At 38.8% G+C, this 15970-nt stretch overlaps 1 long non-coding RNA gene across 1 annotated transcript; it reads left to right on the top strand.

Moving 5' to 3' along the window:
- Window positions 1-510: 510 nt before the first annotated feature.
- LOC135324224 (uncharacterized) lies at window positions 511-9298 on the top strand. Its single transcript, XR_010385577.1, has 3 exons — window positions 511-750; window positions 5624-5728; window positions 5892-9298. It is a non-coding gene; the product is annotated as an uncharacterized LOC135324224 (long non-coding RNA).
- The last annotated feature ends 6672 nt before the right edge of the window (window positions 9299-15970 follow it).

Here is a 15970-nt window from a genome sequence, read left to right on the forward strand (position 1 = left end):
AGGCATATCATAAGGCACATGCCTGGGTTATTCCAAGAGAACACAGTGTTTGCCCTATAGTTCAAAACAACCTGCCGGCTTCATTAGCTGAGACTAATCTCAGCATAAGGCTACTGGCAGTGATAAATATGTTTTTACCTGCATAAAGCAGAGAGGGGATTTTGTACAATGCACTTGTACAAAGCAGTCCTCCCAAACAGGACAGACTGTGTTCCAGTGGAATACTAGCTTCACATCTGGAAGCATTTAATAACCCCGTTTATGTGAAATTGGGGCTGAAACTGCCTGAAACACTCCTGAGATCTTCACCAGTTTCATCACTACTGGAAATGCAGCAAGAGTGTCAGATTTCACATTCCTGCAGCTGAAACAAGGAAGCGTGGACATTTGTAAATATTTTAATGAAATACTTGTACTCTTGTGATCATTTGTGCTTTCAGGTATATAGCATATGCCTGTTTTCTTTTCAATTATAGCTAAGCCTTCTACAATTTTGAGTTTCAGCTAATAAGATTTAGTTTCCTGACAAAGCAGAATTGCTGGCCACAGGAAACAGTAGAAGAAGAAACCTGATCCTTATCTCCCATTTTACTATCTACAGGTATCTTGTTGCCTAGCAAAGCTCTTGCATTTTTAAAGATAAATACTGATATACAGAGTGTGGGAGGCTGACAGAAAATAGCAGGCTTTAATTCTCACCTCTGTGGAAATCGCTGGCTCTGAGAAACAGAAATATTGCAATGGATGAAGGTAACTTTTTAGGACATAATGTGTATTTTAAAAAGCCCAGAGTGTTTGTTTATGTTATGTTATAGAACACAGTCGTTGAGAGTGGAAGGGTGGAGCCAGGCAAATACTGTATTGACAGTCTGAGTTTGGAAAAGATAATTATCTATTTTTCAGCTTCTTAGCTATAAACAAAAGTCAAGGAAAAAAAGATCTCACTGATATGAAAGCCATACCAAAAAGCTAAGTTGTGCATGTAGCAAAAATATGGAATATATATTGTTTCCACAAGTGGACGAGTATAGTTTTGAATACACCTAATAATTTTTCAAAAGCTTTTTGCTAACCTAGGAATATGTATGTTCTAATTCTAGTGACTACTTGGGAAGTCTGTACATGTCTTCATAAAAATTGGGGATGGTGGCATAATTGAAATTCTCCTAAGTAAAGCCACTCCTTGATTTACAAGTATTTTGTGAATTTTTAGAAAAACCGGATTGCGTTTCCACAGCTCAGCAAGCTTCACCTTCAGCCACAGCAAGTGACTGTATTGCAATGCTTATTTACAGTCTCTCACTTTAGGCATGTCATTTTAAGAAATACGTGAAGCATGTTAGAGAGTAAACAGAAAATGGAATGATCTTAAGGCTAATGAATGTACCTTCCAGTGAAAGATTGAAAAGTGGGTTTGTTAGTCTAATAACGCAAAAACCTTTAAGCCCTTCCTCAAAAGAGTTTATTCAGAAGTCTTCAGAAAACTGTAACTTGGTTGTAGGACAAAAAGCAATGAGCTTAAATTTGAGGGAAAGGCATTTCAGGTGGACGTGAAGTAAAAAACCCCACGCTAACTAAAAGGAGCTTTAATAGGAGATTAGACAAATATCTGATAAAAAAAAGTTTTAGGTATAGATAGTCGTCCTTTGTTTTCTGTGATGCATTTTGTTAGGAATATTTTCATGTAAACTTAGATCTTTGCTCAAATTTTCCTGTTCCTGCTGCTTATTTCTTACCTGAAATTTTAATTCCATGTTTGACTAAAAAAATCATTTGCAAAGCGAATACTTTTACCAGGGGATTATGCCTCAAAGAAGAGAACATAAAGCAGCAACAAAATGAAAAAAAAAAAAACATTGTCAAATCTTATTAAAAGTTTCTCCTACTAGATTTTCCTTTCTTTTTTAGAATATCTACTATCCTAATTTTATCATACAGAATATACCACAGGGATCACATGTATCCTAAGTGTGACATATTAAAATTCACATTAAATACCACCTGTACTCTTGAAATCATTTTTGGTTTACAGAACACAGCTCTTACAAGATACTCCTCTAAGTGTGCAACACTATTAGTAACTTTGGGCCATCAGTTTTTTTGACACACATCCTCGATGGCCACATTTCAGGTCACTAAGGTATTTTAAGTGGGACCTCAAAAATGAAAGTATCCAGAATCAGTAGTCAGTCATTTTTCAGTCTGGGGCTTTTATTGCAAATGGATTTAGGGGAATACATAAGTGGAAGGAGAAGGCCAGATTCTGTGAGTGCTTTTCAGGGGTGTGTAACTGAAGAATAAATGTATGGCTATGCAAACCTATAATAACAGCAAGACTGCCTTGCCCCACCTTTAGGGAACAGGCTGCTGAACCCCCGGGTGAGGAAGGAGAAGGAAAATTTGTGGCTCTTTCTGTGCAACCAGCAGATCTGGTCTGTAAGTCATGAGGGAACAGTCTGCTCTGACCTAATATTAATGAATATATTTGAACCTTTCCTACCCATATTAATATAATTATTTTTACTCTCGGGTATCAAATATACTTCTCAAGCATTATGCTTAGAAGTTAAATACTTCACTGAAGATTTAAAAGGAAAGATTGCCATGGCTGATTTAGAGATGCATAGTGCTCTGGTAGTGAGGCGTTGCACTCTGTTTGAATTCTCAGGCAGCTAACTAATAAATGGGCAAAGTCTGAGAACACGGAAACATGAATTCTAACCAACAGGAATAAAATAGATAAGTCTACAGATAAACCTACAATAGATTATCAATTTCCAAGGAAAGCTAAGACTAGATTCTCATCTTTGCTTCAGTAACTGCTGCTTATAGGCTGAAATACATTCCTTCACTTTGATTCCCAAGAGGAAAATACCCATAACTGCCAAAAGACAACAAGAAAAAAAAAGAAAGAAAATGTTATCCGTGATGCAAGTTGTCATGGATAACAAGCCGTAGTATTAACTGCTGATGTCAAAGTTTTGTTCCAAATCAACAACTTATTAGTCGTCTACTTCTATATACCCTCTTCCTTATGACAGTGTATTTTTTTATAGAATAATTAAAGGATTTTAGTGTTAAAAAGACAAGTCAATTGACCTATTTGTGTGCCCTTTTCTCACACAATAAACTGAAAGTTAAGACTAACAAGTTAAACAACACTGTTGATTGTCAAATCTGTTAGGCAATGCCATTGGGCAAGGCTGTTGCTTAAGGCAGTGTAACCTGAGAATGATAGGGGAAGAAATGCGGTTTGACCAGAGTGGGTAAGTAGAAAAAGGTGAGGGTTTTCTGCAAAACATTTTGCATAGTGTATTTTTGTCTGGATTAACCTGAGGAGTAGTTTGTGACAATAGAAACAGATTTCTACATGTAAAATATCATCAGAAATTTATTGTTAAATTACTTTCAAGAGATGAGATGGGGTTATAAGAGATACCCTTCTCCAAAAATGAAAACCTAGTGACGCACAAATCCTCAACTTAACAATACCAAGGCTGAATTCATTGCATAAAGAATGACTTGCCTATAACTATACTATAACTGCAGGCATATACGCTATAACTGCAGGCATAAGGATCACAGAGCAACCTGCTGTTACTCTGGTGCAATGCTCAATTCGAAGCAAGGACCAGACTAGTGTGCAAGACCATCCAATCCATAGGTAATAGGATAGCAGCCACTATTACATCCAGAGACAAGAGAAGAGGCCCTGAACGGCCCCTTTCTAGCCACCAAACTATGCTGAATATTGCAGCTATATTCCAGCACTTGACTAGTTGCAGAGCGATCCTGATCAGCAATAGAAATGACAATTCCCAGTTCTTCGTATGACAGAAACAATGTGGTCTTGATGATCAGCACCCATTTGGTCAGGACATTTTAAGAAGCCTCTGCTGATTTTTATCTGCATCAAGTTTCACACCTCATTTTTCAAGTAAGAAGGGGGAAACAGTTTGTCCATCTGTCCAAGTCAAGGGAGCAGTCTTGCCACCTTCTCTCTCTTCTGTTGAGCTATACTTAAAAGTGACCCCTGAAAGTCTTCTCCCTGTCCTTCCCCATCCTGCATCCAAGCACAGGGGGCAGGATAGACCCCATGCAACTTCTTGATGTGTTTATGAGGAAGGCTCATGTGTGCACCTGTGTTCTGGATAACATTCAAGAGCAGAGAGCCTGTGCATCCCTGGAATGGTCCTGTAACAAGGAGCTAGCACAAAGCTTGCTCACAGACAGACCTCTATACAATGTTATCAGAACATCTACTTTATATATATTATATATTCTTCTGTCACGGCAGGCAACTTTTTTGTGGTCTAGTGCTACCTCCCTAAAGACGAGTGGGTAAAATTAGGGTGGGGCCCAGACCGAGCTCCAGGTTAATTTACCCCAACCACACCCCACAAATCACAAACTTCAGCAAATTCCTGCCCTGGATAGGTTTGAGAAATTGCTTTGAATGCTAAGTCACTTTGCAATTTTGTCATTTTGATGAAAATCACAGCGTTTTGTGCTTTAACATGCAATCAATATAATCTTAAATAATACCGACAAGAAACAGATGCAAAGGTATTATTGGTTTAAGTCTTCTTTTTCTGGCATAGCCTTGAAATGCCAGTTTATTGCACAGAGAAATTAATCTGAAGGATGTTTATTATATTAACATATCAAGATGTATGAATATTTAGATCTGTGCATTATCAATTTAAATATTGAATTTGCAGAATCAAGGAAAGATACCATATAATCCTGGACAACCCTTTACAGCATCCTTTTTCAGATGTCAGGAGCAGCTCACTGTAGGTTAAGCTGTGCCTCATGTTCCAACAGTTCCCAGCCATGTAACACACTTGTATGAATTGCAATTTGAATTAATTACATATTTGATGATTTGCAGAAACTGTTAGAACCCCATTAGGTGCTGGTCTTAATGGTCTGTGAAAATAACCTGAAGTCAAGGAAAGCTCCATCTGACTCTCTGACCGTAGCGTTGTTTTAGCTGCTAGCCTTTAGCTTATATGACACTTAGCAATTAGCATTAAAATTAAAATATTAATAAATAATATATATTAACATATAATACCCCCTGTGCAAGGGGCCTCTGGAGGAGCAACCAATGAGATAACTCTCGGTCACTAATGCCTAATAATTTCTGCAGTGCTTTTTCTTTATCTAGAAGGTATTAAATGAATTAATGCCACTGCTGACAATATCATGGGTAAAACATCCTACATGCTAGACTAAACGTTGAGGCAATATATTAAAAAGTGGTCCAAGAATATAAAAGCTGTGTTTCAGGTTGCAACACTGATTTTTTCTTGACATTGGAGATCATGATTACGCTCTATCAGAATCAAATGACTGATTTTAATCTCTCTATGTGGAGATTTTCCTTAAATAAACTAGTCTAAATACTATAGAGTTTGCCTTGCCTCGCTCTTTTTATTATAGGATGTGATAAGTAGGAGAGCGTGATGATCTTTCTGAAAAAAAGATGCATTTCTATTTGTACTGTGCATATTATCTCATTAAAAAAGAAGAAAAGAAAATTTTCAGAATATGCAGTTTGGTGAGGGTTTTTTTCTGTTTCTTTCCTTTTTTTTTTTTTTTTTTTGCTTTTGCTTAGAGCAATATTTCACTTCTGAAGAAAATATCCCCCTATCATCACGATCCTGGCTCTGGAAGAAGAGGAATTTTGTTTCTCCTGCTGCTAAAAGCCAAAGCAAAACAGGTGATGTTAGCCTCTTTTATTTGCAAACAGTGGCACACACCAAATGGTTAGAAATCATCATCAAAAAAAAAGTTACCATTATAATAGAGGTTTGACTTTTTTTTTTTTTTTTAATAGAGTGTTTACTCTAATCACAGGTATAGTGTTTTTACTCTAATTGCAGGTATCACATGTGCTGAGGAGATGTCTGTCTTAGGCCTGGCTGGAAACCTTTGACAGGCCACACAGGTGGGACTGCAGGCTTGGGGTCTCTCATCCCAGACCGAAGGTGGTGTGACTGAGCACATTTGTGATTTTTTCAATGTTACTGATCCAGTCTAGCTGTTTATAAAGCTAATCTGTTCTGTCCAGTTGTAAGCCCAAGGTCCGGTCTCAACCACTTTCCCTCTATATTTCAGTTTGTGGGGGAGACGGAAGCAGAAGAGCACATTTGGAAAAGCAGAATACAGCTTAGTCATACTAATTGCTAGTTTCAGATATGACCCTACAGCTACATTAACTGGCACACTGGCATTTGTGATAACCAAGTATCTGTGAGGTTGAAAGACTAATGAGGTAACTTACTGTTGTCATATCCAGCACTTTAGCTTGTATTACAATAGCCCTCGGCCGAGTTGGCTCAGTGTGCTGGCACCACCCTTGTACGTCATGGGCAGACCATTGCGTGTTAGCAGTCACAGCACCACTTAAGTGGACAGTTACGGTGCTGGATGAAATAGGATCCGCTGCAGTGACTAAGTCTGTATTCCCCAATGCTCTAATTGCTGCAACCTAGGCGGGTCCCGAAGTGGCTTTGGAGCAAAACATGAATATACCTGCCATCTACGTGAACATCGGTAATAACATTGCAGTAGCCCTACAACCGTAAATAACACACCGGGCCTCACCTTCCCCTGAAGTTAGTTTGAGACCTAACGATTCAGTGATTTCAGCTGCAGAGGACTGACTGATCTGTTAGGGATCAGATTAGGTTAAAGAGTATTGGAGCTCTGTTGAAGAGTCATGCTACAGTTTGGGGTACAGAGAAATTTCCATGGGGCTTTTCCTTTTTGGAACTCTGTGAAGTCAAACCATAAACTTAACAAGGTCAACTGCATAAAAATGTCAGAGATGAGATGCCAGGAGAGAACCGAGTTAATTCAACTCCTGCTGAAGTCAATGAAGATTGAATTTATTCAGGATATTGACTGCTGAACTTGAAATTCTTTAGGAAATATAAGTAAAAAGGCCCAGTGATCCAAACTCAGGCACGAAAGAATTTTTTGCTATTGTTCTGCTTGTGAGTTTTCCCCCATTAAGATACAATCACATTAGACTGTTGGAGCTGTGATTCTTGTTATTCTGGTTACTTCTGATAGCTGATCTGCAATGAAATAAGGAAGAAAAAATATGAAAGTAGAACTGAATCTTCTGACAAATATTCCACTGGAAGTTTTCCAAGGAGAATGTCACCTTATCAAAATCAAAACTTTTCATGGGGATACCAGGACATTATAGACAGAAGAGCCTTCAGTATGGACCTAGAATGGAAATTCATATTGGCACCAGAGAGAGATACACTCCAAAATGTCCAGTACTGAAATACTTAAGGCAAGCACTTATGTTCTTGCTCCACTGAAGATGAGGAAGTTGAACCTCAGGTTATGTTTCAGTAGATTAGCGCACACACAGAACAGCCCAGCCTCGTGGCACCCCTTTCTGCACTGCAGAAAATTGAAGAGTTTAAAAGTTTCCATGCTGTGCTGTGCTGCTCAGGCAGTCTGGCATGAGCCTTTAGCCGGTTTCCTTAGCATCCGCGGCACAGGCCTTTCTGTGAATTTGTCTGAAGCACAATTCAATAATGCAAGACATCGACAGGCCTGAGGCATGTTCTCATGGCTGCTCCTCAGATGTTTATTGTGGGCAACCATGCCAGATGATGTGTGGCTTGCCAGTGCTTTGTGATTGCTTGTGATCATTAAAAATACAAAAAGATAAACATTGTCTGTAACCACATGAAGCCTATCTGGGTGCATTTTGGCTGGAATTACAACTACTCATACCTCAAGGAAACTGCAGACCTCCCTAGCTCTGTGCACACTATCTAACCCAGGCATCCGTGCTTTTATAGCAGAGCTTCTACCAGTGGTAAAGCTGGCGTGCAGTACTTCTGGGCATGTGGCTCCCATTTCACAAGGCCTAATCCTGTGAAACCCCCACTGCCATCGAGATCCTGAGCATAATACCATTTTGAGCAAGTTGCTCTAGTATATTTATAATTATATCAGAATTGGTAGACTCCTTCCAGCCCTTTTCTGTTCTGTAAACTCGCTGATAAACCTGCAGGCAAATGTACAGACTGGATTCCATCCACCTCTATTCTTTAACTCTCTAAATATAGACACAGTTCAACAAGCAGTGGAAATAGCTTCCCCTCAGAGAATGAGAGTTTTTGTCACAGACTAATTTCTCCTGGTTGGAAAGGAAAGAGCTTCCTAATAAATGAAACGGACAATAATAAATTCAAAAATAACAGTCTTATCTTTTATCTTATAGATGATGCTAATATGGACAAATAAAATCATATTAATTATTCTATCTGGACATTTTGACCAACCTGTACTAAATCCTTAATTTCGATATTTATTGTACAGAAAAAAAAGGAACTTCATAAAATAACTACCTTTAATAGAAATTAGCCTTTTCTGGAGATATGTGAATTTCCTTACAGAGCCCTTTGTCTTCCCTCAGTCCATAGCTGCAAGTGATCAGATTCAGTCTGAGCAAATAACTTCCTATTTATGTTACACTGCTTTTTGGATTAATAACATTCCCATTAAAGTCAATGAAGGTTTGACATCACTTCTAATGCCAGCAAAACTGAGCTATTCCACTGACTTTGCTGACTGCAAAACCAAGCCCTTTTTCCATCTCACAAAAGCAATTGGTTGTGAGAAGGGATACAGAACATATAGATCTCCTCCTCAGAATACCAGTCATTGCTAAGTTTAAAATTTTGGTCTTATAATAAAAGAAAATAGATTTAATGTGCACATGCATGCCTTGCCCAAGATGTATTTTTGGTACAAGAAAAGGATTGCAATTTTGTGTTTCATTTGGACCAATGGCTATTATATGAGAAGTTTGACAGAACATGCTTTTGAGTATTAAACCTGTATGTTTTCTCTAATGGCTGAGTATTATTGCATTGTTGCTATTGGCGAAAAAAAGCTGAATATTTTATGTTTGCAAAGAAAACAAGTGCCATGCCAGACCATTTGTCTTTGCTCTGAGATCCTCTGAAAAATTCCCTTTATATAACAACATATAACATGGCACATCTGCTGCTTCTTTTCTCTTATCTGCTTTTGGGAGGGATTTGTTATGAGGAAGGAGGAAATTGAGAGTGCAGTGCAGTAAAATTTTTCTGTTTTACTTTGTTTTGATCACTTAAAAATGCACGTTCAAATATGCAAATATTTTTACTTCACCAGGAAAATGTTTCCTTAAAATTGCAATATGATAATAATATTAATAATAATGATAATGTAACATAATGATATGGTAATACAATGCTTTTCCATGTCGGCATACTTTGGTGTCTTGATTTTTTTAAAGAATAACTTCTCTGGTACCAGGAAGCAAAAAATAAAGGCAATGAGACTTTGGAATTTCATCCCCCGGACTGAGTGATCCTCTTCCATCTGTTTACCTGTTTCAAGCAGTACTATGTATTCCAAGCAGCACTTGTATTCCTGTCCTTCTTTCAAAATTGCCACTGGCCTCTCCTATAAAAAGAAAATAACCTCTTCCCATGGAGCAGTTTATGTTGGTGCAATGAATAAGAAAGAATTCACTATAGAAAAAAAAAAGTGTCTAAACAGAGAAACATGTGGCATGTGATAAAGCTGCAAGGCAGACCTCAGAACATATGCTGCATAACCCCTGGACATTAGAGTGCTACATTTTATTGCAGTTGGCATGAAACAGCACAGAAGTACCACGTGATAGGGAAACAGCCGTTTTCAGCGGCTGCTACATCTGGAGCGCACTGTGCGTTCTTAAGCAGTTCTTTCTCCACACAAAATATCAGCGGGGAATGGCTTAGCTGTAAAATGAGCATGCAAAGACTGACTGCTCCTATTTTAAATTATGACTTTTAATTAAAAGGGGAAAAAAACCGCTATGCTTCACAGCCATCAGTTTTTAATATAAAATAAGGTTTCATCTAGACCAAGCAGGTTCCTCAGCATAGCCTGTGGTCCATATCCCTGAACCATCACAGCTGGGGGTGTAGCTGCAGAGAGTTGTTGCTCCCTCTCCTTGCTATGATAACTGGTTATGCACTGAAAACTTGCATTAAGGACAGCAGACCCCCTCCCATGCCAGAGTTGGCACTCAGATGTGCTCGCACCTGTGTAAAAGAGACGCACGGAGCACGCCGATTTCAGACACAGCCTCGCAGAGTCACTGCGAGACGTGTGGCAGCCCTGTCCCCAGGGCAGCACTGAAGACTGATGTTTCACGGGAAGTTAGTTTGGTTTCCTCATCGCGGAGATACAGGCTAGCACAGCTCCTGTCTCATCCCTTGACCATATATCTTTATAAGAGATGAACTGGAATCACAGCTCTCCCTATTTCTTTCATTCTGTAAGAAGATGGTTAATTCTCTGAAATGTTTCCTGTTCCTTTTAACGACGTCTCATTGCTTTCAAACAACAGCTATAAATGCCCTACCTGTTCCCTAAAAAGCTGACTGACCGATGTTTCCCTGCCTTCCAATAGCTGTTTATCCTTTCGCTCTGGCTGGGTTGATAAGCCTGGCCCCATGAAGCTTTATTAGGCCTCACAGGCTTTAACCCTCTCCTGCTCTCGGGGAGAGAAGTTCTGTCCCCTGGCGCCGTCCAGAGAAACTTAACCTCTTGCTTCAGATTTCCATGTTATCTCAGGACTGGAGGGAAGCAAGCTGACTTAAAAAAAGTTTCCAGGATTTATTGATTTAAGGGCTTAAAAGCTTGATTCCTGCAGCAGACAAGCTGTAGACAATACAAAAAAGACTGAATTAGCAGATGGATGGCTAGATAAATAAATGCAAAGGAAACCAGTATGCATAACTATAGATATATGCTCATACCTTTTTTTAATCATCAGTTCTGGTTTTTTTAATGAAACAGAAAAAGATAAGTAACCCTTTCCTGCAAATGCATATATTTACATGCATTTTGTTTTCTATGTAGCCTGCACAAGCTGCATCTTTACTTTTCAGTGTGAGAATTATTAATGTGAGGACCTTTTACATTCCTCAACAAGCAGTTAGCAGTTGTATGTATGTACAGGACAACCACCAGCTAATACTCAGGGGAAAGAGTGACAAAATAATGCTACATGCTACATTTCCTTGGAGGATGTACAGAAAGTTCCTGCACTGACAGAGGAACTAGGACTCTACATGAAAATTAAAGCTTTTATCTAAAATTGTTACCCCCTGTAAAGTTCCAAAATAGTCTTAGAAATGGAAACAATACTATCAGGGACCTAAAGCTGAAAAGAAATAATGTGTTGAGATTCACTGTTGGGAGTGAGGGTGACATGAAAATTAACCTTTTAAATAGAAAACAAATCTATTCAGGTTGCACACCAAGGAATCGGTTCGCCTCCATTTCTAAAATTATAGGCCTCTCATTTTGCATCTTAAATAAGGGTAGGCAGAAATAAATAACATCTCAGGGAAGGAAAGGATGCCAAAATGTAGTTTTGTAGGATAAGCTAATCCCCCCGCCCAAAATCCCAAAGCCAGTCATGCTATTATCTAAAATGCTATATAGAAACAATTAGAGGTTAAGTAAAGCTCCAAATTACTTCCAATATTTTGTTATTGATTACTATGTGTACCCTTACTATATAGATGAATCAAGTATTTTTCTCCTTGTTCTTCAGAAGTATCCACTATTAAACCTCCCACTCTAAAAGATCAAGCATGGATATTTCTTTGCAGATGTCTTTGATGTAATTCCCTACTTACAAAGGGAAGGTTGAGGGAGAACCCATTGTCACTAACACTGTATATTTTTATATTTAGGTTAGAAAGTGAGGCTCTTTCCAAGCACCAAGGAATGCACAGATCTCGCCATGCTGATCTTACAGCCTGAGAGAAGTGTGCCAGGTCTCACCTTGAACTGTGAGAGTGCTCTCATTCAGACTAAGTTGTGATCATGAGATAAGCTTTCCTTCGAATTGCTGCCACTAGATTGCAGGCTGGTTAGCCTAGCCATAAAGCAAAGTAGACTTTTAGCCTCAGTCAAAACTGGTAGCAACCTGACTGCAAGAATGAGAACTTATCAAAGCTTATTATGTTTAGTTCTTTCCTTCTAAATCGCTGTTATTTAGGGTACCGAAGTGAAACTGATGATAGATTAAGATATTTTATAGTGTAACCCTTTTCATTAAAAACGAATGTGAAAAAGCCCTGTTTGTATCTTGACCGCAGTAGGAATCAAACAGGTGACAGCTTTCTCTTTACAGATACAAGCCTCTTACCAGTAAATACTCTACTCAAAAGCTGCTCTCATCTTTATTCTTACCTTAAAACTTATTTACAAGTATTTTGCTAGCGCTTCCATCTTTCTCTTCCCACAGTGTTTCTGCTGCTTCTTTCTCTCACTTGTTCAGGGTACTATTGAACAATACTGTATTTGCATTTAACCTTCATGAAACCCTCCTACTCAGTTAACACTATAGCTTGCGTAAGTCTGTGGTTCTGGACAGAGCTCTTATGCTTCAGCTTTTTTATTGCATAGATAAGTTTAAATGCTTTTTATATTCATTTTGAGTGAAAAACAATGTTATCGTTATGGTTTCAATAAGATTTCATCCAACCCCCAGCCTAATATCACCTGCCTTTCAGGTTGCTTGGAAGCTATTATCTAAATGCGAACCTTCCTGCATTGTCTGTTTGACAAGTGCTACTGAGCAAACTGATGGAGCAAACAAAAAAAAATATTCCAGACTGTGGTGATGGTGGGAGGGAAGGAGCGGTGAAACCAGTCTGACCCTAGTTACAGTGTGATTACTCTTATGACATTTATTACATGGAAACACTATACAGTTATAATAAGCTTTTGGTGGCCCAAAATCACCAGACAAAATAATCTCCAACAGAAACAGCAAAGGCTGTCTCCTTTTCATTATTAATGGAAATCTTCCCTTATGCTTCTCTAGAAGTGTGGGGATAATTAGGGAGAAGAAACAGCAGTAGGGCAAGAGATTCACTGACGATCCGAGTCTGTCTAGGGGAGGTGATGAAATCCTGTAATCATGCCCTGAGTGACTAAAGTTTTCTCTCTAGGAATTTTGGCCTACAGCAATATACTGTGATCACGTCTCAGAAAGGTCTTCACTTCTGCTGTTTGCACATGAAGAAGAAAAAGTGGAGATTACAGAAAAGAGAGACAGAGAAGGAAACAAATATTTAGTGTGATAAAGCATCAAAAATCAAATTAAGAGCCTACTGGTATTGGAGCCTGCTGTGCAGGCCTGAGGTGAATCTGAGTTTAAGCTGCGCTTTCTGTGTAAGATGGAGAGCTGCAGTCGTTAGAGGATACACTGCGCATGAGGGTTAGCTGTGAAACAGCAGTCTGAGAAGCGCTTTGCGAGACGGAGTGGTGGGTGATGTTTTTAACAACTGCTGTGGCGTGCTGTATTTCAGCGTGGTGCAGTTGCCCCTGATAGACTCCACTCTGGAAAGAAAAGCATCCAGGCAAGTAAGAAGATAACTCAGTTCCTTATGAGTTTATCTATGGGAAATGAAGTTAGCAGTACTTTAAAGAGCAGATTAGGAAAAAACAGTATTGCCAGGTGCACACTGAGCTTCGCCATGAGTGTTGTGGTCCATTCTAGCCCAGAAGAAGATCAAGTGAAGATCATTTATCTTTACAAAGCACAATCCCTACCCAAGTAGATCAGTGCAAAAGCTGATGAAAGGTTTTTTTTATGACAATAATATCCTTTTGCCGGACATAAACAGTCTCCTACACTCTTCAGCTAAAAAACTGCCCAAACTTCTGGGGTCCAATATCCTTCAGGATGTGTTCCACTTGTGCTACATCCTTGGATTTATTCAAGCAGGAGCAGTCCTAGTATTTTATTACCAACAATCACTTTTTTTCCCCCCCCAGAAGCATGGGTGCAAACAGTCATACCTTCAGTCTCTCAAGTCCCTGAAGATGCAGTAAGGAGTGATGCTGAACCTAAATCACAGACCACCATTCACTCATCTGTTCCTCTACCAGGCAGTGTTATTGATTATTCAGATGAGATACAGGAACAGCCTTCCTGTGTGATTAAAAGTGTTATGACTGAAGAGGAACCTGATCAGAGTAAGCAGCCACTTTGTGCCTCAGATATTCAGAACGACGCTGTACTTTATTTTCCACAGAAGGGCAGACTGGTAGCCCACGACTGCATTGTACCAGATTATGCAGCAGAACTGCATAAACGTTATAGTCTACATCTCATCATCAGCATTGAATAGCTTGAATATGGATGAACATGAATATGGATTACATGGGAAAGTCCCCACCACGATTCAGCATATGGGTAATAGAACTGGTCCTCCTGCGCAAGAGATGCGTATCAGCCTTATGCCCACTAAAACCAAAGCTAGCAGGAGAACAGAAATAAACTTATATGTTCTGTATCTTTAATTTCTGTAACAAGGTGTGAAACCTACCAGACTCGCTAAAAACTGTCTGAAAATATAGTTGCAGTTAGTGAGAAACAGCAACATGTCACAGTCCAACTTTTCTGCTAGTCTGTGGCATATAGGCTAGGCTAGCTTGGATTAAATTACTGGAGCCAGCATTTACTACATTATCCTGTTGACATGGCTAAAAAGAAAGCCAAGTGGAAAGAAAGCCAAATATGAACCAAATAAATGTAGTTCAAAACACTGAAATATCAAAGTTCTCTGAGAATTAGTTATTGTCTATATAATTTGACACGTATCCTTCACTGATATAATTGACAGAAAAAAATCTAACTATATATATATATGCATGTATGTATAGTGATGTAAATAATGAATTCAAGAGGAATAATAACTTGAACTAAGGGTACTCTTCTCCACATTTATTTATTCAGTTAAATATTTTGCAAATCATCAGAACTGGGTTGTGGACAACAAGATACTTCTGGTTATATGAGAATAGGATCTGCTGATTCTATCTAGTAGCTAGGTAGACTATATTTAAAAACAGTACATTTTGCTATAATGTCCAGTAAAATTAATGTGATGAGAGCGATATTTGGCTGCAGAAAATCATTGCACTGTAGAAATAAATGAATATTGCTTCAGGATCCCACCAAAGATGGTTCTAGATCCAGACTTCCCCAGTGGCCAAAAATTCTTAGTTTCTCATCATTGTTTTGACTGATTCAAAGAGTTAGAGGGCTCTTTTAGATACAGTTCCACTTTCATACCAGAATACTTGGAGAAAGTGCTTGTATTGGGTGTTTTGGTTTACATATCTCTCAGCAGAAGTGTTCCATGCATGCAGAGTGCTCACTAAGAAACGTGGCTCAGCTATATCTCCTCTAAGAATGTGATTTCCCCACACACAAATTTAATTTCAAGGAGGCTAAATTGAAAAACAGACTAGATTTTGCTGTATGCAGCAGAACTGATATTAGTTGCAAATGGTCAATAGCTCGCCAAAGTTGCTAAGCATGATAAGTGGTGGTAACCAGGAATGCCATGAGAAACAATTTGGAGAACCTTTGGCTTCAGTATATCTTTATTTTCAGGATCAGGCAGAACCATTCAAGTCTCAGATACATCCTTGTTCTTCCTGCAGCTCTCCCAGTGATTTCCTAATCTCCTCCTCTTTTGCTATCACTTTTACTCATATAAATACCCTGTAGAGCCCAAGAGAGTTAGTGTATAATTACATATTACATTTTAATCCAGTAATTTAAGGAATCAAGAGAATTCAGAAAATTGCAATGATTTTCCCCCCGATTTCAGCACCTGCATTTTGTTAACAGATGGGCAGAGAGACTCTTGGTTGCACAAACTTGGAATAAGTACAAACAAGTGGTCGTTTCTGAATTCCCTGATTGGGTGGAGTGAGAACAGAGCTATAGAAAAAGGTATAGTGGTAAGAGCAGAAACTAAATATCCTTGTTTTGCAGGACACTTGCTACATTACATATGTGGGGAGTTTTGCTTTTTTTTCCCTGTGTGAACTGAAATTTCTGAGTGAGGTT

The sequence above is a fragment of the Dromaius novaehollandiae genome, chromosome W, assembly GCF_036370855.1.
Source record: "Dromaius novaehollandiae isolate bDroNov1 chromosome W, bDroNov1.hap1, whole genome shotgun sequence".
Classification (NCBI taxonomy): domain Eukaryota; kingdom Metazoa; phylum Chordata; class Aves; order Casuariiformes; family Dromaiidae; genus Dromaius; species Dromaius novaehollandiae.